The following is a 23,821-nucleotide window of genomic DNA, read 5'->3' as shown; positions in this document are numbered from 1 at the left end:
TTTTTGCCAGGGCTGTCTCCGTAGAGTGATTTGCCCTGAAATTGGACTGAAAAGGTTCACAAAGACTGTTCATTTAGCTGCTGTGCAACAATTTTTTCGAGGATTTTCGAGATAAAGGGTAGGTGGTAGTTTACCATGAGGTCAAGATCGAGGTTAGGTCTTTTGAGCAGAGCTGAACTGAACTGAATTATATTTACATAGCGCTTTTCTCTAGTGACTCAAAGCGCTTTACATAGTGACACCCAATATCTAAGTTACATTTAAACCAGTGTGGGTGGCACTGGGAGCAGGTGGGTAAAGTGTCTTGCCCAAGGATACAACGGCAGTGACTAGGATGGCGGAAGCGGGAATCGAACCTGCAACCCTCAAGTTGCTGGCACGGCTACTCTACCAACCGAGCTATACCGCCCCTTAGCTGCTGTGCAACAATTTTTTCAAGGATTTTCGAGATAAAGGGTAGGTGGTAGTTTACCATGAGGTAAAGATCGAGGTTAAGTCTTTTGAGCAGAGGATGAATAACTTCTTTTTTTGAATGCTGGGGGAACAGTGCCAGAGGAAAGTTAATAATATTTACCACTGATGGTCCTAATTTCGTACTTGCCAACCTTGAGAACTCCGAATTCGGGAGATGGGGAGTAGGGGGCGGGGTTAGGGGGGGCGGGGTTTGGTGGTAGAGGGGGGTGTGTATTGTAGCGTCCCGGAAGTTAGTGCTGCAAGGGGTTCTGGGTATTAGTTCTGTTGTGTTTATGTTGTGTTTTGGTCTCCCGAAATATGTTTGTCATTCTTGTTTGGTGTGGGTTCACAGTGTGGCACATATTTGTAACAGTGTTAGTTTTTTCTGCGGCCACCTTCAGTGTGACCTGTATTGCTGTTGATACAGTATGGCTTGCATTCACTCGTCTGTGTAAAAGCCGCATATTTTCTGAGACTGGGTCGGCACACTGTTTGTATGGAGGTTAAACGGACGTGACGACAGGTTGTAGAGAACGCTAAAGGCAGTGTCTTTAAGGCACGCCCCCAATATTGTTGTCCGGTTGGAAATCAGGAGAAATTCGGGTGAATGGTTGCCCCGGGAGATTTTCGGGGGGCTCACCGAAATTCGGGAGTCCCCCGGGAAAAACGGGAGGGTTGGCAAGCATGCCTTATATTACAAACAGCTCCTTGGCAAGTTTAGCGGTTTAGCTCGGTTGGTAGAGTGGCCGTACCAGCAACTTGAGGGTTGCAGGTTCGATTCCCGCTTCCGCCAACCTAGTCACTGCCGTTGTGTCCTTGGGCAAGACACTTTACCCACCTGCTTCCAGTGCCACCCACACTGGTTTGAATGTAACTTAGATATTGGGTTTCACTATGTAAAGCGCTTTGAGTCACTAGAGAAAAAGCGCTATATAAATATAATTCACTTCACTTCACTTCCCTAGAAGTAGGTCAAGTAAACATGTTGTTTGTTTTGCTCCAATGTCATTCCTGTGCTGGGGGCATCATTCCTTGGTTGCTATGATATGCTGTGATCACACTGCAGTCCAGGGGTGTCGCAGACTGAAAAATCAAAGTATGCAGAGGCCATTTTGATATTTTTCTTTTTTTTAAAGCAATACAATAGTTGTTGTTGTTTTTTACCTTTATGGGTTTCCTCAAGTTTGGTCCCCGGTCTCCGGAAGGGTCTCAGTCATAAAAATGTTAGAAATAAGTCATAAATTATTATTTTTTTCATTTAACGCTTGAATCTTGAGATCAACTTCAGGTCTGTCTGTCGTTATAACATTTTTAAACATGTTTTTTTTATGTTTATGGCCTTTATATCAAAACCCTTATTTATATAGCAGACACAAACTATGCAACACTATCCCCCAAACATTTCAAAGTGGAATATTTGACGTGAAGTAATTGGAACCCTAAATAGGTCAATAATTCATAACACTAAAAGTGTTGAAAAAAGGCCAAATGTATATTTATATATTTTTTACTTTTAACGCTTAAGTCTGTACATCTCATGATTATAAGATTTTATAATTTTTTTCATACTTTTTTGTTTATTTGATGCCCTTTTTGTGAAAAAAAAAATATCGTTTCGCACAAAATATGCAATATTATCCTCCCAAAATATTTGAAAGTGAAATTGTTCCAAATATTTTGGGGGGGATAATATTGCACATTTTGTGCGAAACGAAGTGATTGGGAAGAATGGCCGCCCGGATCTAAAGCCGAGTGGTGTTTTGTTATTGGACTTTTATGCTCGTCATGGATTGTCCATAACAAACACCATGTTCAAACATAAGGGGTGTCCATATGTGCACTTGGCACCAGGAGTCACTTGGCACTAGGCCGCAGTTCCATGATCGACTTTGTAGTTGTGTCATCGGATTTGCGGCCTCATGGTTTGGACACTCGGGTGAAGAGAGGGGCGGAGCCTGCCCCAAGTGGAGGAGTTCAAGTACCTAGGAGTCTTGTTGACGAGTGAGGGAAGAGTGAATCGCGAGATCGACAGGCGGATCGGTGCGGCGTCTTCAGTAATGCGGACGTTGTACCGATCCGTTGTGGTGAAGAAGGAGCTGAGCCGGAAGGCAAAGCTCTCAATTTACCGGTCGATCTACATTCCCATCCTCACCTATGGTCATGAGTTTTGGGTCATGACCGAAAGGATAAGATCACGGGTACAAGCGGCTGAAATGAGTTTCCTCCACCGGGTGGCGGGGCTCTCCCTTAGAGATAGGGTGAGAAGCTCTGCCATCCGGGAGGAACTCAAAGTAAAGCCGCTGCTCCTCCACATGGAGAGGAGCCAGATGAGGTGGTTCGGGCATCTGGTCAGGAGGTGTTATGGGCACGTCCGACTGGTAGGAGGCCACGGGGAAGACCCAGGACACGTTGAGAAGACTATGTCTCCCGGCTGGCCTGGGAACGCCTCGGGATCCCCCGGGAAGAGCTAGACGAAGTGGCTGGGGAGAGGGAAGTCTGGGTTTCCCTGCTTAGGCTGTTGCCCCCGCGACCCGACCTCGGATAAGCGGAAGATGATGGATGGATTGTTCCAGTGAAGTAATTGGAGTTTTCAGCAGGTCAATAACAGTCTGCATTGCAACTTTTTCTTGCTACATGTCACTGTTTACTCTTTCATTACACTCTTTTATGATTTAAAAATTTTCATTATAGTATTTTTTAAAACGGGCCGGGGGCCATTAACAAATGAGCTGGGGCCACAAATGGCCCTTGGGCCGCACTATGGACACGCCTGCTGTAGTCCCTCCATTTGCTAGCGAAAGAACGACGACGCAATAGAAACGATTCCTCCAATCTGACAATGGAACATACACAACTTGTGGTCAGGGCTCAAAAAACACACACACACACACACACACACACACACACACAGGAGCGCCGTGGGGATGAGACAGTGTGGCGAGAGCCCCGGTGACCGCGAGGCTTAAAGCTGCAAGCAGCGTCTCGCCGCACAGCTATGGGTCAGCTGACAGCGCCACCAGACCAGGTGGAGACATCCTCATGGGAGACACTAATTGTCCCTCAGACTAAAGAATTTACACACAACAACTCGCTGGACGTGTTTGCTTGGAGGGAATAGGGGGGGGGGGAGAACATGTGACACTTATCCTTGTTCTTCCACGGCATCCAAATCCAACATTGATCCCATCAAATAAACAAGTATGGATGGTATGTGATATCACATACCATTTTGCCCAGAGCAAAGACAAAGAGACTTAAGAACTCTACTTTGCATGCTGCAATTAAGCCGTATAATGACACTATCAAATTATATAAGCGGCATAGCTCGGTTGGTAGAGTGGCCGTGCCAGCAACTTAAGGGGTTGCAGGTTCGATTCCCGCTTCCGCCATCCTAGTCACTGCCGTTGTGTCCTTGGGCAAGACACTTTACCCACCTGCTCCCAGTGACACCCACACTGGTTTAAATGTAACTTAGATATTGGGTTTCACTATGTAAAAGCGCTTTGAGTCACTAGAGAAAAGCGCTATATAAATATAATTCACTTCACTTCACTTCACTACAGTCATATACCAGAATACTAACCGTTTCCATGCTGCTTCTGCCCTGAAAATGTTTTATTTTTTTGTATAGGGTACTTTCTCTTCTTTTCATTTTTATTATTGTTGTTTGTTTGATATTTATTGTAAAGTTCGGCTGTTTTTTAAGTGGGGCCTTGGCTCCACTTCAAGCATGAATTAATAAATGATAAATAAATGGGTTGTACTTGTATAGCGCTTTTCTACCTTCAAGGTACTCAAAGCGCTTTGACACTACTTCCGCATTTACCCATTCACACACACATTCACACACTGATGGAGGGAGCTGCCATACAGTCTACAACCATGTCATACATCCATCATATAGTCTACTACCATGTCAGTACATACATCATATAGTCTACTACCATGTCAATACATACATTATATAGTCTACTACCATGTCAATACATACATCATATAGTCTACTACCATGTCATACATCCATCATATAGTCTACTACCATGTCAATACAACCGTCATACAGTCTACAACCATGTCATACATCCATCATATAGTCTACTACCATGTCAATACATAATCATATAGTCTACTACCATGTCATACATACATCATATAGTCTACTACCATGTCATACATCCATCATATAGTCTACTACCATGTCATACATCCATCATATAGTCTACTACCATGTCAATACATCCATCATATAGTCTACTACCATGTCAATACATACATCATATAGTCTACTACCATGTCATACAACCGTCATACAGTCTACAACCATGGCATACATCCATCATATGGTCTACTACCATGTCATACATCCATCATATAGTCTACTACCATGTCAATACATCCATCATATAGTCTACTACCATGTCAATACATACATCATATAGTCTACTACCATGTCATACAACCGTCATACAGTCTACAACCATGGCATACATCCATCATATAGTCTACTACCATGTCAATACATCCATCATATAGTCTACTACCATGGCATACATCCATCATATAGTCTACTACCATGTCATACATACATCATATAGTCTACTACCATGTCAATACATCCATCATATAGTCTACTACCGTGTCATACATCCATCATATAGTCTACTACCATGTCATACATACATCATATAGTCTACTACCATGTCAATAAATCCATCATATAGTCTACTACCATGTCAATACATCCATCATATAGTCTACTACCATGTCATACAACCGTCATACAGTCTACAACCATGTCATACATCCATCATATAGTCTACTACCATGTCAATACATACATCATATAGTCTACTACCATGTCAATACATACATCATATAGTCTACTACCGTGTCATACATCCATCATATAGTCTACTACCATGTCATACATCCATCATATAGTCTACTACCGTGTCACACATCCATCATATAGTCTACTACCATGTCATACATCCATCATATAGTCTACTACCATGTCAATACATCCATCATATAGTCTACTACCGTGTCATACATCCATCATATAGTCTACTACCATGTCAATACATCCATCATATAGTCTACTACCATGTCAATACATCCATCATATAGTCTACTACCGTGTCATCCATCCATCATATAGTCTACTACCATGTCAATACATCCATCATATAGTCTACTACCATGTCATACATCCATCATATAGTCTACTACCATGTCAATACATCCATCATATAGTCTACTACCATGTCAATACATCCATCATATAGTCTACTACCGTGTCATCCATCCATCATATAGTCTAGTACCATGTCAATACATCCATCATATAGTCTACTACCGTGTCATCCATCCATCATATGACATGGTAGTAGACTATATGATGGATGTATGACATGGTAGTAGACTATATGATGGATGTATTGACATGGTTGTAGACTACCATGTCAATACATCCATCATATAGTCTACTACCGTGTCATACATCCATCATATAGTCTACTACCATGTCAATACATCCATCATATAGTCTACTACCATGGCATACATCCATCATATAGTCTACTACCATGTCAATACATCCATCATATAGTCTACTACCGTGTCATCCATCCATCATATGACATGGTAGTAGACTATATGATGGATGTATTGACATGGTAGTAGACTATATGATGTATGTATGACATGGTTGTAGACTGTATGACGGTTGTATGACATGGTAGTAGACTATATGATGGATGTCAATACATCCATCATATAGTCTACTACCATGCCAATACATACATCATATAGTCTACTACCGTGTCAATACATACATCATATAGTCTACTACCATGTCATACATACATCATATAGTCTACTACCATGTCAATACATACATCATATAGTCTACTACCATGTCATACATACATCATATAGTCTACTACCATGTCAATACATACATCATATAGTCTACTACCATGTCATACATCCATCATATAGTCTACTACCATGTCAATACATACATCATATAGTCTACTACCATGTCATACATCCATCATATAGTCTACTACCATGTCAATACATACATCATATAGTCTACTACCATGTCATACATCCATCATATAGTCTACTACCATGTCAATACATACATCATATAGTCTACTACCATGTCATACATCCATCATATAGTCTACTACCATGTCAATACATACATCATATAGTCTACTACCATGTCATACATCCATCATATAGTCTACTACCATGTCATACATCCATCATATAGTCTACTACCATGTCATACATCCATCATATAGTCTACTACCATGTCATACATCCATCATATAGTCTACTACCATGTCAATACATACATCATATAGTCTACTACCGTGTCAATACATACAGCACCCATCATGAGCAAGGGTGAAGTTTCTTGCTCAGGACATAACAGACGTGACCAGGTTGGTACTAGGTGGGATTTGAACCAGGGACCCTCGGGTTCCGCACGGCCACTCTCCCACTGCGCCACGCCGTCCCTTGAAGTCAAGTCAATCATGTGCGGTTTTTCATCCCAATAATTGACTAATTTCACTTGATCAAACCTTTACTAACATGCCTTAATACAAAATAATGAAAGCATGTATGATTCCTGCTTACATCGTATTGGATCAATCAGGCTTCTTGCCAACCCTCCCGGAGACTCCCGAAATTCAGCGGCTCTTCCGAAAACCACCCGGGACAAATTTTCTCCCAAAAATCTCCCGAAATTCAGGGGGAGCTGGAGGCCACGCCCCCTCCAGCTCCATGCGGACCTGAGTGAGGAAAGGTGTCCCTGTGTACTTACTACCTGGGCAATGTCGCAAATTTGGGTATCGATACCGATCCGATCCGATACCGGCCAGTATCGCCGATACCGGAAGTGTCGTCATCTGATGGGGGAGGGGGGACTTCGGGGTATCGAAGTAATATCAATAGCAATAAAGTAATGCAAATAAGGTGCAAACAACTACTGAACCTGGCTTGTGGCCTCAAAACACACAAAACTCTAGTTATTGAACAAAGTTGTAAATATGAACACAAAACAAAAGAACTGAGAAATTCAAATAAAAAAGTAATAACATCATTTACAATAAAGTAAATAGTGCAAATAAGGTGAAAACAAATACTGAACTTGGCTAGTCGCCTCACAGCACACAAGAACTTAAGGAAAAAAGAAAACACTGGTTATTAAACAGTTGTAAAAATGAACACAAAACAAAAGAACTGAGAAATTCTTATCGTTATTTTAGTGCAATAAAATACTTTGCAGTTTACAACCAAGACATTAAGTCGCACTGGAAACACACGCGTGTGTGTGTGTGTGTGTGTGTGTGTGTGTGTGTGTGTGTGTGTGTGTGTGTGTGTGTGTGTGTGTGTGTGTGTGTGTGTGTGTGTCCGAGTGAACCTCGGAGCGAATTATACTGTGTGTGCGCGAACGCACCAAGCGTCATGTTAATTGTATTCATTTTATTTTATTTTGGGTTGAAGATTAATTTTTAAAGTGTTTTTAAATATCGTTCGCGATCCATCACGAGGAAGGAGGTGTGCGCTCACATTTTTTTTTTTTTTTAAATCGGAGTGATTCGCTTAATTTGGTGAAGTATCGATTCCATCACGCCAGTATCGATCATCGATACTTGGTATCGATACGCCCAGCCGTAGCAACAGGTAGCAGTAGTAAGCACACATTTTGTTCATGTAGGCCGCTTCTGCTGTGAACAAGTAGTAAGTACACTCGTGCTCCTGTGCACTTACTACTCTTACTGGTTAGAATTAGTAAGTACACACGTTTTTCTGTGGTGTGTTCCTGTGTTCTTACTAGTCTGAGTATAAGTAGTAAGTACACATTTTTTCCTGTGATGTGTCCCTGCGTACGTAAAGACGCCGAGATCATTATCCATGCGTTTGTTACGTCTCGTCTCGATTACTGTAACGTATTATTTTCGGGTCTCCCAATGTCTAGCATTAAAAGATTACAGTTGGTACAAAATGCGGCTGCTAGACTTTTGACAAGAACAAGAAAGTTTGATCACATTACGCCTGTACTGGCTCACCTGCACTGGCTTCCTGTGCACTTAAGATGTGACTTTAAGGTTTTACTACTTACGTATAAGATACTACACGGTCTAGCTCCATCCTATCTTGCCGATTGTATTGTACCGTATGTCCCGGCAAGAAATCTGCGTTCAAAAGACTCCGGCTTATTAGTGATTCCTAGAGCTCCAAAAAAGTCTGCGGGCTATAGAGCGTTTTCCGTTCGGGCTCCAGTACTCTGGAATGCCCTCCCGGTAACAGTTCGAGATGCTACCTCATTTAAGTCTCATCTTAAAACTCATCTGTATACTCTAGCCTTTAAATAGACCTCCTTTTTAGACCAGTTGATCTGCCGCTTCTTTTCTTTCTCCTATGTCCCCCCCTCCCTTGTGGAGGGGGTCCGGTCCGATGACCATGGATGAAGTACTGGCTGTCCAGAGTCGAGACCCAGGATGGACCGCTCGTCGGGACCCAGGATGGACCGCTCGCCTGTATCGGTTGGGGACATCTCCACGCTGCTGATCCACTTGAGATGGTTTCCTGTGGACGGGACTCTCACTGCTGTCTTGGAGCCACTATGGATTGAACTTTCACAGTATCATGTTAGACCCGCTCGACATCCATTGCTTTCGGTCCCCTAGAGGGGGGGGGTTGCCCACATCTGAGGTCCTCTCCAAGGTTTCTCATAGTCAGCATTGTCGCTGGCGTCCCACTGAATGTGAATTTTCCCTGCCCACTGGGTGTGAGTTTTCCTTGCCCTTTTGTGGGTTCTTCCGAGGATGTTGTAGTCGTAATGATTTGTGCAGTCCTTTGAGACATTTGTGATTTGGGGCTATATAAATAAACATTGATTGATTGATTGATTGATTGATTGACTTACTACTTATACTAGGGTTGGGTATCGTTTGAATTCGAACGATTCCGATTCCGATTCTTTGTTTTGATTCCGATTCCGGACGATTCTCGATTCCGATCCTTCTTGTACCATCAATGTGTTTGACAGGTAGTCCCTGGAAGGTGGTACGTATTTTGGGTTGAGAGTTTTCATCATATCCCTGCAAACATAAACAAACATGTAATGTTGCTGTTACTGTTCAGCCCAGTATTAATTAGCTTAGCTCTAACGTTATTGCTTAACTAACCTAAATGTTGGAGATTCCACTTCTGAAAAGGGATGCAGTCTTTTGACTATGTGTGCGGTGACCTTTCTGTGGCACTCTTCCGTCTGTGGCACCGACATCTTCCCCATTGCCGCTACGGTGAACGGAGTACGCTGAGCACATGGTTAGCAGGTTGTAAATTGTCAATGAAAAAATACGCGGGCTAATTTGTTAGCGGCCTCAATGTTAGCGCAAAACACATTATTTATTGCATATATATATTGTTTTACTTACCGGATTTGGACTGCAGTGCAGTCACCGAGGTACCAGGCTGGGCGTCGGAGCCGGAGCCAGAGGAAGAGGCAGAGCGCATCGAAGACGGGACACGCATTTATTAGTACTCCATGAACTCGGAGGTGCTTCATCATGTTCGACGTGCACCCTGCTAAGCACGAAACAGTCCTGTCGCACGTGTTACATTTCGCCGATATTTCTTTTTTTTTTTGTAAAATAAAGCCACACTTTCGACCGCCGACGCCCGCTATCCATGCTTGACTGACTCGCTCGGCTACTTAGGCTCGGCTATGCTAGCGCTTGTTCGTTGGTGTTCAGCGGCTTTTTCTTCCGGTCGGCGGACTTATTCTTTTTTTCCGGTCGGGGTACTGGGTATTGAAACTAGGAATCGAAATTTAAACTTTTGAACGTTTCCGGGAGAATCGGAAAGTTAGTCCCGGTTCCAATCGATACTCGATACCCAACTCTAACCTATACTGCGTAGAAGTAGTAAGTATACATGTATTTCTGTTATGTGTTCCTGTGTACTTATTACCTCTAACGGGTAGAGGTAGTAAGCACACATTTGTTCATGTAGGCTTCTTCTAGTCCAGGGGTCGGGAACCTTTTTGGCTGAGAGAGCCATGAAAGCCAAATATTTCAAAATGTATTTCCGTGAGAGCCATATCATATTTTTTTAACACTGAATACAACTAAATGTGTGCATTTTTAAGTAGGACCAACATTTTTACAGTATAATAAGTCTGTTATTCTTTTTTAATAACATTGTTATTCTGAAGCTAACCAATAATGTTGATCATGTTTTTGTTCGGCCATGTGCTGTTTGTCCTTTGGACTCTTTAAGTTCCTGTTTTTTTCCACTCCCTTGTCTGGTTTCCTTGGTTACTCATTTTGTCCACCTGTCTCTGGTGGACAAAATGCCCGCTCACCTGCTTCCCGAGCACTAATCAGAGGCAGTATTTAAGCTCGTCTTTGCCAGTCAGTCGCCCTGTGCTGACTTGTTTCATGCCTTGCCATAGTTTCGTACTTCATGCCATGCCAAGTAAGTTTTGTTTGATTTATGTTCATAGTCTGTTTATGCGTTAGCTTTGTTCCTTAGCCCAAGTTGTGCCTCCGCTGTGAGCGATTTTTGTTTGTATATTTTTTTTTGTTAAAATAAAATCATGTTTTTACCTAAATGCCATGTCCCGAGTAGTCCGTCTGCCTTCCTGGGAGAACGACAAGCTGCAACCCCCCCGCATCGTGACATAAAATACTTCTTACCATTAATGCGACTTCTTGAACTTGTGCGGTAAAAAACGGATGGATGGATTTAAATGCATGAGAATGTTTTGTATTTTGCACGTTATTTTTAGCACTGTGATTACCAGCGAAATTATTCATAATTATTGCGTTAAGCAATGTCAGCTAAGATTTATCCGAGAGCCAGACGCAGTCATCAAAAGAGCCACATCTGGCTCTAGAGCCATAGGTTCCCTACCCCTGTTCTAGTGTCTAAGAGTAGTAAGTACACTGGTGTACTTACTACTCTTACAGGGTAAAAGTAGTAAATACCCTTGATTTCCTGTGATGTGTTTCTGCATACTTTCTTTCTATACTGGTTAGCAGAAGTAAGTACACATGTTTTCCTGTAATGTGTTCCTACTTACTTACTACCTATACTGGGTAGAAGTAGTAAGTACACAAGTTTTCCTGTGATGTGTCCCTACTTACTTACTACCTATACTGGGTACTAGAAGTAAGTACACGTTTTCCTGTGATGTGTTCCTACTTACTTACTACCTATACTGGGTAGAAGTAGTAAGTACACAAGTTTTCCTGTAATGTGTTCCTACTTACTTACTACTATACTGGGTAGAAGTAGTAAGTACACAAGTTTTCCTGTAATGTGTTCCTACTTACTTACTACTATACTGGGTAGAAGTAGTAAGTACACAAGTTTTCCTGTGATGTGTTCCTACTTACTTACTACCTATACTGGGTAGGAGTAGAGTTTTCCTGTAATGTGTCCCTACTTACTTACTACCTATACTGGGTAGGAGTAGTAAGTACACAAGTTTTCCTGTAATGTGTTCCTACTTACTTACTACCTATACTGGGTAGAAGTAGTAAGTACACAAGTTTTCCTGTAATGTGTTCCTACTTACTTACTACCTATACTGGGTAGGAGTAGTAAGTACACAAGTTTTCCTGTGATGTGTTCCTACTTACTTACTACCTATACTGGGTAGGAGTAGTAAGTACACAGGTTTTCCTGTAATGTGTCCCTACTTACTTACTACCTATACTGGGTAGGAGTAGTAAGTACACAAGTTTTCCTGTAATGTGTTCCTACTTACTTACTACCTATACTGGGTAGGAGTAGTAAGTACAAAAGTTTTCCTGTAATGTGTCCCTACTTACTTACTACCTATACTGGGTAGGAGTAGTAAGTACACAAGTTTTCCTGTAATGTGTCCCTACTTACTTACTACCTATACTGGGTAGGAGTAGTAAGTACACAAGTTTTCCTGTGATGTGTTCCTACTTACTTACTACCTATACTGGGTAGGAGTAGTAAGTACACAAGTTTTCCTGTGATGTGTTCCTACTTACTTACTTACTACCTATACTGGGTAGGAGTAGTAAGTACACAAGTTTTCCTGTGATGTGTTCCTACTTACTTACTACCTATACTGGGTAGAAGTAGTAAGTACACGAGTTTTCCTGTAATGTGTTCCTACTTACTTACTACCTATACTGGGTAGAAGTAGTAAGTACACAAGTTTTCCTGTGATGTGTTCCTACTTACTTACTACCTATACTGGGTAGAAGTAGTAAGTACACGAGTTTTCCTGTAATGTGTTCCTACTTACTTACTACCTATACTGGGTAGAAGTAGTAAGTACACAAGTTTTCCTGTGATGTGTTCCTACTTACTTACTACCTATACTGGGTAGGAGTAGTAAGTACACAAGTTTTCCTGTGATGTGTCCCTACTTACTTACTACCTATACTGGGTAGCAGAAGTAAGTACACGTTTTCCTGTGATGTGTCCCTACTTACTTACTACCTATACTGGGTAGAAGTAGAAAGTACACAAGTTTTCCTGTAATGTGTTCCTACTTACTTACTACCTATACTGGGTAGGAGTAGTAAGTACACAAGTTTTCCTGTGATGTGTCCCTACTTACTTACTACCTATACTGGGTAGAAGTAGTAAGTACACAAGTTTTCCTGTGATGTGTTCCTACTTACTTACTACCTATACTGGGTAGAAGTAGTAAGTACACGTTTTCCTGTGATGTGTCCCTACTTACTTACTACCTATACTGGGTAGAAGTAGAAAGTACACAAGTTTTCCTGTAATGTGTTCCTACTTACTTACTACCTATACTGGGTAGGAGTAGTAAGTACACAAGTTTTCCTGTAATGTGTTCCTACTTACTTACTACCTATACTGGGTAGGAGTAGTAAGTACACAAGTTTTCCTGTGATGTGTCCCTACTTACTTACTACCTATACTGGGTAGGAGTAGTAAGTACACAAGTTTTCCTGTAATGTGTTCCTACTTACTTACTTACTACCTATACTGGGTAGCAGAAGTAAGTACAAGTTTTCCTGTAATGTGTTCCTACTTACTTACTACCTATACTGGGTAGGAGTAGTAAGTACACAGGTTTTCCTGTAATGTGTTCCTACTTACTTACTACCTATACTGGGTAGCAGAAGTAAGTACACGTTTTCCTGTGATGTGTTCCTACTTACTTACTACTTATACTGGGTAGGAGTAGTAAGTACACAAGTTTTCCTGTGATGTGTTCCTACTTACTTACTTACTACCTATACTGGGTAGCAGAAGTAAGTACACATGTTTTCCTGTAATGTGTTCCTACTTACTTACTACTATACTGGGTAGAAGTAGTAAGTACACAAGTTTTCCTGTGATGTGTCCCTACTTACTTACTACCTATACTGGGTAGGAGTAGTAAGTACACAAGTTTTCCTGTGATGTGTTCCTACTTACTTACTTACTACCTATACTGGGTAGGAGTAGTAAGTACACAAGTTTTCCCGGAATGTGTTCCTGTGTACTTTACTATCTCTTATGTGTAGAAATAGTAAGTACACAGTACCCAGTAGGAGAAGAAGCTTGTTGGTTGGATTGAGCACCGCTGCTTGTGAAACGTTCTAACATGAGTACTAGAGTGTAGACAGCAATAATGCAAACCCCCACTATATCAGAAGCACTTTGCTAAAATCGAAATACTCTGAAGCACTTCTGTACCTCTAGGAAAAAGTTGCTTAGGTTTGGTAGAATATGGCGGCCAGCTTGCTTTTTGCTAGCTTGTTGGTCCTTAAAAGATGTCAAACATTTCTTTCCTAAATTGACATGTAATCTGCGGGGGCAGAAAGGGGCGTGGCTGTGACCGGGTCGCGCTAGCGTGTCATGTGACTGACGGACAGAGACGTCAAGTTGTCAGCAGGACAAAGTGAAGGGGACATAGTTTGAGGTGACGCAGACAAAAGGATTTTTCCTTTGACAGCTTCGGTCCAGACTGGACCGGAGACCAACATTGTCTTCACGGATGTGCACCGTGCTGATTGGTCGGCTGCCATGGCGCCGCATGGTTAAACATGAGGTCATCCCGCCCGCCCCCGTCGCCCCGCCACGGGTCTCATGGCAGCGAGGACCCGCCGCGCCGATTGACAACTCAATGAGATGAGTTGCCAGCTTTTAGACGCAAAGTTTCACGGCTTTGTCTTCTTGGGGCAAAAAAATGCAGAATCAGCTTCTCTTCAATCACTTTTCACACTCCTTTTTTTTTTAAACATACTTTTTCTTTTACGCATTTTTACATACTTTATCTCTACATATTTTACATACTTGATCTTTCACGCATTTTTACATACTTTATCTCTACATATTTTATCTTTTACGCTTTTTTACATGCTTTATCTCTACATATTTTACATATTTGATCTTTTACGCATTTTTACATACTTTATCTTAACATATTTTACATACTTGATCTTTCACGCATTTTTACATACTTTATCTCTACATATTTTATCTTTTACGCTTTTTTACATGCTTTATCTCTACATATTTTACATATTCGATCTTTTACACATTTTTACATACTTTATCTTCACATATTTTACATATTTGATCTTTTACACATTTTTACATTCATTATCTCTACATATTTTACATACTTGATCTTTTATGCATTTTTACATACTTTATCTCTACATATTTTACATATTTGATCTTTTACACATTTTTACATACTTTATCTCTACATATTTTACATATTTGATCTTTTACACATTTTTACATACTTTATCTTTCACACATTTTACATATTTGATCATTTATGCATTTTTACATACTTTATCTCTACATATTTTACATATTTGATCGTTTACACATTTTTAAATAATTAATCTCTACATATTTTACATATTTGATCTTTTACACATTTTTACATACTTTATCTCTACATATTTTACATACTTGATCTTTCACGCATTTTTACATACTTTATCTCTACATATTTTACATATTTGATCTTTTACACATTTTTAAATACTTTATCTCTACATATTTTACTTATTTGATCTTTTACACATTTTTACATACTTTATCTTCACATATTTTACATAACTTATCTTACCATTTTTTTACGAACTTAATCTTTACACTTTTTTACATACTTTATCTCTACATATTTTACATATTTGATCTTTTACACTTTTTTACATACTTTATCTCTACATATTTTACTTATTTGATCTTTTACATATTTTTACATACTTTATCTTCACATATTTTACATACTTGATCTTTTACACATTTTTACATACTTTATCTCTACATATTTTACATATTTGATCTTTTACGCATTTTTACATACTTTATCTTTCACACATTTTACATAACTTATCTTCACACTTTTTTTACGAACTTAATCTTTACACTTTTTCACATACTTTATCTCTACATATTTTACATATTTGATCCTTTACACATTTTTACATGCTTTATCTCTACATATTTTACATATTTGATCTTTTACGCATTTTTACATACTTTATCTTCACATATTTTACATATTTGATCTTTTACACATTTTTACATTCATTATCTCTACATATTTTACATACTTGATCTTTTACACATTTTTACATTCTTTATCTCTACATATTTTACATACTTGATCTTTTACACATTTTTACATACTTTATCTCTACATATTTTACTTATTTGATCTTTTACACATTTTTACATACTTTATCTCTACATATTTTACATACTTGATCTTTTACGCATTTTTACATACTTTATCTTTCACACATTTTACATAACTTATCTTCACACTTTTTTTTACGAACTTAATCTTTACACTTTTTCACATACTTTATCTCTACATATTTTACATATTTGATCGTTTACACATTTTTAAATAATTAATCTCTACATATTTTACATATTTGATCTTTTACACATTTTTACATACTTTATCTCTACATATTTTACATACTTGATCTTTCACGCATTTTTACATACTTTATCTCTACATATTTTACATATTTGATCTTTTACACATTTTTACATACTTTATCTTCACATATTTTACATACTTGATCTTTCACGCATTTTTACATACTTTATCTCTACATATTTTACATACTTGATCTTTTACGCATTTTTACATACTTTATCTTTCACACATTTTACATAACTTATTTTAACACTTTTTTTACAAACTTAATCTTTACACTTTTTTACATACTTTATCTCTACATATTTTACATACTTGATCTTTCACGCATTTTTACATACTTTATCTCTACATATTTTACATATTTGATCTTTTACGCATTTTTACATACTTTATCTCTACATATTTTACATATTTGATCTTTTACGCTTTTTTACATGCTTTATCTCGACATATTTTACATATTTGATCTTTTACGCATTTTTACATACTTTATCTCTACATATTTTACATATTTGATCTTTTACACATTTTTACATACTTTATCTCTACATATTTTCCGTATTTGATCTTTTACGCATTTTTACATACTTTATCTCTACATATTTTACATACTTGATCTTTTACGCATTTTTACATACTTTATCTTTCACACATTTTACATAACTTATCTTCACACTTTTTTTACGAACTTAATCTTTACACTTTTTCACATACTTTATCTCTACATATTTTACATATTTGATCTTTTACACATTTTTACATTCTTTATCTCTACATATTTTACATATTTGATCATTTATGCATTTTTACATACTTTATCTCTACATATTTTACATATTTGATCGTTTACACATTTTTAAATAATTAATCTCTAAATATTTTACATATTTGATCTTTTACACATTTTTACATACTTAATCTCTACATATTTTACATATTTGATCTTTTACACATTTTTACATGCTTTATCTCTACATATTTTACTTATTTGATCTTTTACACATTTTTACATACTTTATCTCTACATATTTTACATACTTGATCTTTCACACATTTTTACATACTTTATCTCTACATATTTTACATATTTGATCGTTTACACATTTTTAAATAATTAATCTCTACATATTTTACATATTTGATCTTTTACACATTTTTACATTCTTTATCTCTACATATTTTACATACTTGATATTTTATGCATTTTTACATACTTTATCCCTACATATTTTACATACTTGATCTTTCACGCATTTTTACATACTTTATCTCTACATATTTTACATATTTGATCTTTTACACATTTTTACATACTTTATCTCTACATATTTTACTTATTTGATCTTTTACACATTTTTACATACTTTATCTCTACATATTTTACATACTTGATCTTTTACGCATTTTTACATACTTTATCTTTCACACATTTTACATAACTTATCTTAACACTTTTTTTACTAACTTAATCTTTACACTTTTTTACATACTTTATCCCTACATATTTTACATACTTGATCTTTTACGCATTTTTACATACTTTATCTCTACATATTTTACATATTTGATCTTTTACACATTTTTACATACTTTATCTCTACATACTTTACATATTTGATCATGTATGCATTTTTACATACTTTATCTCTACATATTTTACTTATTTGATCTTTTACATATTTTTACATACTTTATCTTCACATATTTTACATACTTGATCTTTTACACATTTTTACATACTTTATCTCTACATATTTTACATATTTGATCTTTTACGCATTTTTACATACTTTATCTTTCACACATTTTACATAACTTATCTTCACACTTTTTTTACGAACTTAATCTTTACACTTTTTCACATACTTTATCTCTACATATTTTACATATTTGATCCTTTACACATTTGTACATGCTTTATCTCTACATATTTTACATATTTGATCTTTTACGCATTTTTACATACTTTATCTTCACATATTTTACATATTTGATCTTTTACACATTTTTACATTCATTATCTCTACATATTTTACATACTTGATCTTTTACACATTTTTACATTCTTTATCTCTACATATTTTACATACTTGATCTTTTACACATTTTTACATACTTTATCTCTACATATTTTACTTATTTGATCTTTTACACATTTTTACATACTTTATCTCTACATATTTTACATACTTGATCTTTTACGCATTTTTACATACTTTATCTTTCACACATTTTACATAACTTATCTTCACACTTTTTTTTACGAACTTAATCTTTACACTTTTTCACATACTTTATCTCTACATATTTTACATATTTGATCGTTTACACATTTTTAAATAATTAATCTCTACATATTTTACATATTTGATCTTTTACACATTTTTACATACTTTATCTCTACATATTTTACATACTTGATCTTTCACGCATTTTTACATACTTTATCTTCACATATTTTACATACTTGATCTTTCACGCATTTTTACATACTTTATCTCTACATATTTTACATACTTGATCTTTTACGCATTTTTACATACTTTATCTTTCACACATTTTACATAACTTATTTTAACACTTTTTTTACAAACTTAATCTTTACACTTTTTTACATACTTTATCTCTACATATTTTACATACTTGATCTTTCACGCATTTTTACATACTTTATCTCTACATATTTTACATATTTGATCTTTTACGCATTTTTACATACTTTATCTCTACATATTTTACATATTTGATCTTTTACGCTTTTTTACATGCTTTATCTCGACATATTTTACATATTTGATCTTTTACGCATTTTTACATACTTTATCTCTGCATATTTTACATATTTGATCTTTTACACATTTTTACATACTTTATCTCTACATATTTTCCGTATTTGATCTTTTACGCATTTTTACATACTTTATCTCTACATATTTTACATACTTGATCTTTTACGCATTTTTACATACTTTATCTTTCACACATTTTACATAACTTATCTTCACACTTTTTTTACGAACTTAATCTTTACACTTTTTCACATACTTTATCTCTACATATTTTACATATTTGATCTTTTACACATTTTTACATTCTTTATCTCTACATATTTTACATATTTGATCATTTATGCATTTTTACATACTTTATCTCTACATATTTTACATATTTGATCGTTTACACATTTTTAAATAATTAATCTCTAAATATTTTACATATTTGATCTTTTACACATTTTTACATACTTAATCTCTACATATTTTACATATTTGATCTTTTACACATTTTTACATGCTTTATCTCTACATATTTTACTTATTTGATCTTTTACACATTTTTACATACTTTATCTCTACATATTTTACATACTTGATCTTTCACACATTTTTACATACTTTATCTCTACATATTTTACATATTTGATCGTTTACACATTTTTAAATAATTAATCTCTACATATTTTACATATTTGATCTTTTACACATTTTTACATTCTTTATCTCTACATATTTTACATACTTGATATTTTATGCATTTTTACATACTTTATCCCTACATATTTTACATACTTGATCTTTCACGCATTTTTACATACTTTATCTCTACATATTTTACATATTTGATCTTTTACACATTTTTACATACTTTATCTCTACATATTTTACTTATTTGATCTTTTACACATTTTTACATACTTTATCTCTACATATTTTACATACTTGATCTTTTACGCATTTTTACATACTTTATCTTTCACACATTTTACATAACTTATCTTAACACTTTTTTTACTAACTTAATCTTTACACTTTTTTACATACTTTATCCCTACATATTTTACATACTTGATCTTTTACGCATTTTTACATACTTTATCTCTACATATTTTACATATTTGATCTTTTACACATTTTTACATACTTTATCTCTACATACTTTACATATTTGATCATTTATGCATTTTTACATACTTTATCTCTACATATTTTACATATTTGATCTTTTACACATTTTTACATACTTTATCTCTACATACTTTACATATTTGATCATTTATGCATTTTTACATACTTTATCCCTACATATTTTACATACTTTATCTCTACATATTTTACATACTTTATCTTTTACGCATTTTTGCATACATTACCTTCACATATTTTACATAATTTAACTTCACACATTTTTACATATTTTATCTTTCACCCATTTTACATATTTTAATCATTCACACATTTTACATATGTCTTCCAACTTTTTTACATAATTTATCATTTTTTATATTTTATCTTTCTGGCAATTTTACATGCTTTATCTTTAGGCTTTTTACATACTTCATCTTTCAGGCATTTTTACATTAACCTTCACACATTTTACATACCTTATCTTCACACTTTTTTTTTACGAACTTAATCTTTACACTTTTTTACATACCTTATCTCTACATATTTGACATACTTGATCTTTTACGTATTTTTACATACTTTATCTCTACATATTTTACATACTTTATCCCTACATATTTTACATACTTTATTTTTTACGCATTTTCAAACACATTACCTTCACATATTTTACATACTTTGACTTCACACATTTTTACATATTTTATCTTTCACAAACTTTAACATATTTTATCTTTCTCGCAATTGTACATACTTTATCTTTTAGGCATTTTTCAGACTAACTTCACACATTTTTACTTATTTTATCTTTCACCCATTTTACATATTTTAATCATTCACACATTTTACATACTTTGTCTTTCACACTTTTTTACATAATTTATCTACATATATATTTTTTTGTATTTTATCTTTCTCGCAATTTTACATGCTTTATCTTTAGGCTTTTTACATACTTCATCTTTCACGCATTTTTACATTATCTTTCACACATTTTACATACTTTATCTTTACACTTTTTTACGAACTTAATCTTTACACTTTTTTACGTACTTTATCTTTACACTTCTTACATACTTTGTCTTGCGCATTTTGACATACTTTATCTTTACAGATTTTTACATTCTTATCTTTTACACATTTTTACATACTTTATCTGTTACACATTTTTACGTACTTTATCTATAAAGCTTTTTTACATTCTTTATCTTTTACGCTTTTGACATACTTTATTTTTCTCAAATTTTCACATACATTCTCTTGCAGACATTTTTACATACTTTACCTTCACACATTTTTGCGTGAACCCAATGCAAACGTAAATGAAAGTGATTTGGAACCACTTTGTGTTCACACTACAGTTTGTGTGACGGTGGGAGTTCATTTGCAAAGGGGTGTCAGTTCTCTTTTTGCTCCACATTATTTGCGGACCAAAGTGTACAGAAAACTGCCAAGTGGGTTTGTTGAACTCCCCCTGCATGGCCCAGGTCTTGGGGGCCACAGGCGGCGGCCCCTCGACTCGACACGTTTTGTGCTCAAACACTCAGAGAAGAAAACTGCACGCTCGCATCACGACCAGAAAAGTTCACTTGAATGTTTTTTAAAAGAACTGAAGAGCTGCTAAGTTTTCAAGTGGACTACTTAAGATCGTTTTGGGTTTGGGGGATGAGGGAAGAAGGTTATGTCTTTATGTGCATGTTGTGCCAGTTATTCAATTATAGTCTAAACCAGGGGTCACCAACCTTTTTGAAACCAAGAGCTACTTCTTGGGTACTGATTAATGCGAAGGGCTACCAGTTTGATACACACTTAAATAAATTGCCAGAAATAGCCAATTTACTCAATTTACCTTTAATAAATATATCTATATATATTTGTAAAAAATGGGTATTTCTGTCCGTCATTCCGCAGTACATTTTTTTTCCTTTTACCGAAGACAATAAATGATTAAAAAAACACTTAATTGGACGGTTTAAAAGAAGAGAAAACAGGAAAAAAATGAAAATTAAATTTTGAAACAATTTCGACTCTTTAAAATTCAAAATTCAATAGAAAAAAAATTAAAAGAAAAACTAGCTGATTCGAATCTTTTTGAAAAAAATTAAATAATTTATGGAACATCATTAGTAATTTTTCCTGATTAAGATTGATTTTAAAATGTTGATTACTTAAATGTTGATGATTTAAAATTGATTTTACAGATTTTCTATTTTTGCCAGAATATTTTTTTTTTATTTTAATCATAAATTTGAAGAAATATTTCACAAATATTCTTTGTCGAAAAAAACGAAGCTAAAATGAAGAATTAAATTAAAATGTATTTATTATTCTTTACAATAGTAATTAAAAAAATACTTGAACATTGATTTAAATCGTCAGGAAAGAAGAGGAAGGAATTTAAAAGGTAAAAAGGTAGATGTGTTTAAAAATCCTAAAATCATTTTTAAGATTGTATTTTTTTCCTCTAAAATTGTCTTTCTGAAAGTTTTAAGAAGAAAACTAAAAAAATAAATGAATTTATTTAAACAAGTGAAGACCAAGTCTTTAAAATATTTTCTTGGATTTTCAAATTTTATTTGAGTTTTGTCTCTCTTAGAATTAAAAATGTCGAGCAAAGCGAGACAGCTTGCCAGTAAATAAATACAATTTAAAAATACAGGCAGCTCACTGGTAAGTGCTGCTATTTGAGCTATTTTTAGAACAGGCCAGGGGGCGACTCATCTGGTCCTTACGGGCTACCTGGTGCCCGCGGGCACGGCATTGGTGACCCCTGGTCTAAACATACATAAACCATAACATTATTTGGAGCTTAACATCATGTGACTTTTTTCAGGCTTCTCATTGGTCATTTTTTTCAAATCTATTTCCATGTCAACACACTGTAAGAAATATCTGTAGATTTGACAATAAAAAAACTGGCAGTCATAAATTTCACATTTATTTATTTTTCCTTAAAAAAGGCTGTTTCTCATTGTTTTTTTACTGGAAAAATTCCATCAAATCGTTTTTACAGTGCATATTTTAGTAGTTTAAAAAAAAGCCATGAAGTTACAGAAAATTTAATTTAAAAATAACTTAAGAAAAGGGAACGTAATCCTAATTTTAACAAGTGAAGCTGTAATTTCCCGCATCAACCTGAACACAACCGTCATTGCGCAACATCAGCTATTTACATTTGAAGTTTGCAGCTTCACCCTGTTGTGGATTTTTACGTACACTTTTTTTAAAAGGGGCGGCATAGCTCGGTTGGTAGAGTGGCCGTGCCAGCAACTTAAAGGGTTGCAGGTTCGATTCCCGCTTCCGCCATCCTAGTCACTGCCGTCGTGTCCTTGGGCAAGACACTTTACCCACCTGCTCCCAGTGCCACCCACACTGGTTTAAATGTAACTTAGATATTGGGTTTCACTATGTAAAGTGCTTTGAGTCACTAGAGAAAAGCGCTATATAAATATAATTCACAAATTCACTTCACTTAAAAAGCACATTCTATGTATTTTGGGCCGAA

At 35.6% G+C, this 23,821-nt stretch overlaps 1 long non-coding RNA gene across 1 annotated transcript in view; it reads right to left on the bottom strand.

Annotated features, from left to right (window-relative positions):
* LOC133550602 (uncharacterized) overlaps positions 1-23,821 on the bottom strand; it is a 61,311-nt gene that overhangs the window by 22,801 nt on the left and 14,689 nt on the right. The gene's annotated exons all lie outside the window — the stretch shown is intronic.

The sequence above is a fragment of the Nerophis ophidion genome, linkage group LG04 (genome assembly GCF_033978795.1).
Source record: "Nerophis ophidion isolate RoL-2023_Sa linkage group LG04, RoL_Noph_v1.0, whole genome shotgun sequence".
Lineage (NCBI taxonomy): Eukaryota > Metazoa > Chordata > Actinopteri > Syngnathiformes > Syngnathidae > Nerophis > Nerophis ophidion.
Note: the sequence above shows the minus strand (reverse complement) of the source record. Positions and strands in the feature narration are given on the sequence as shown.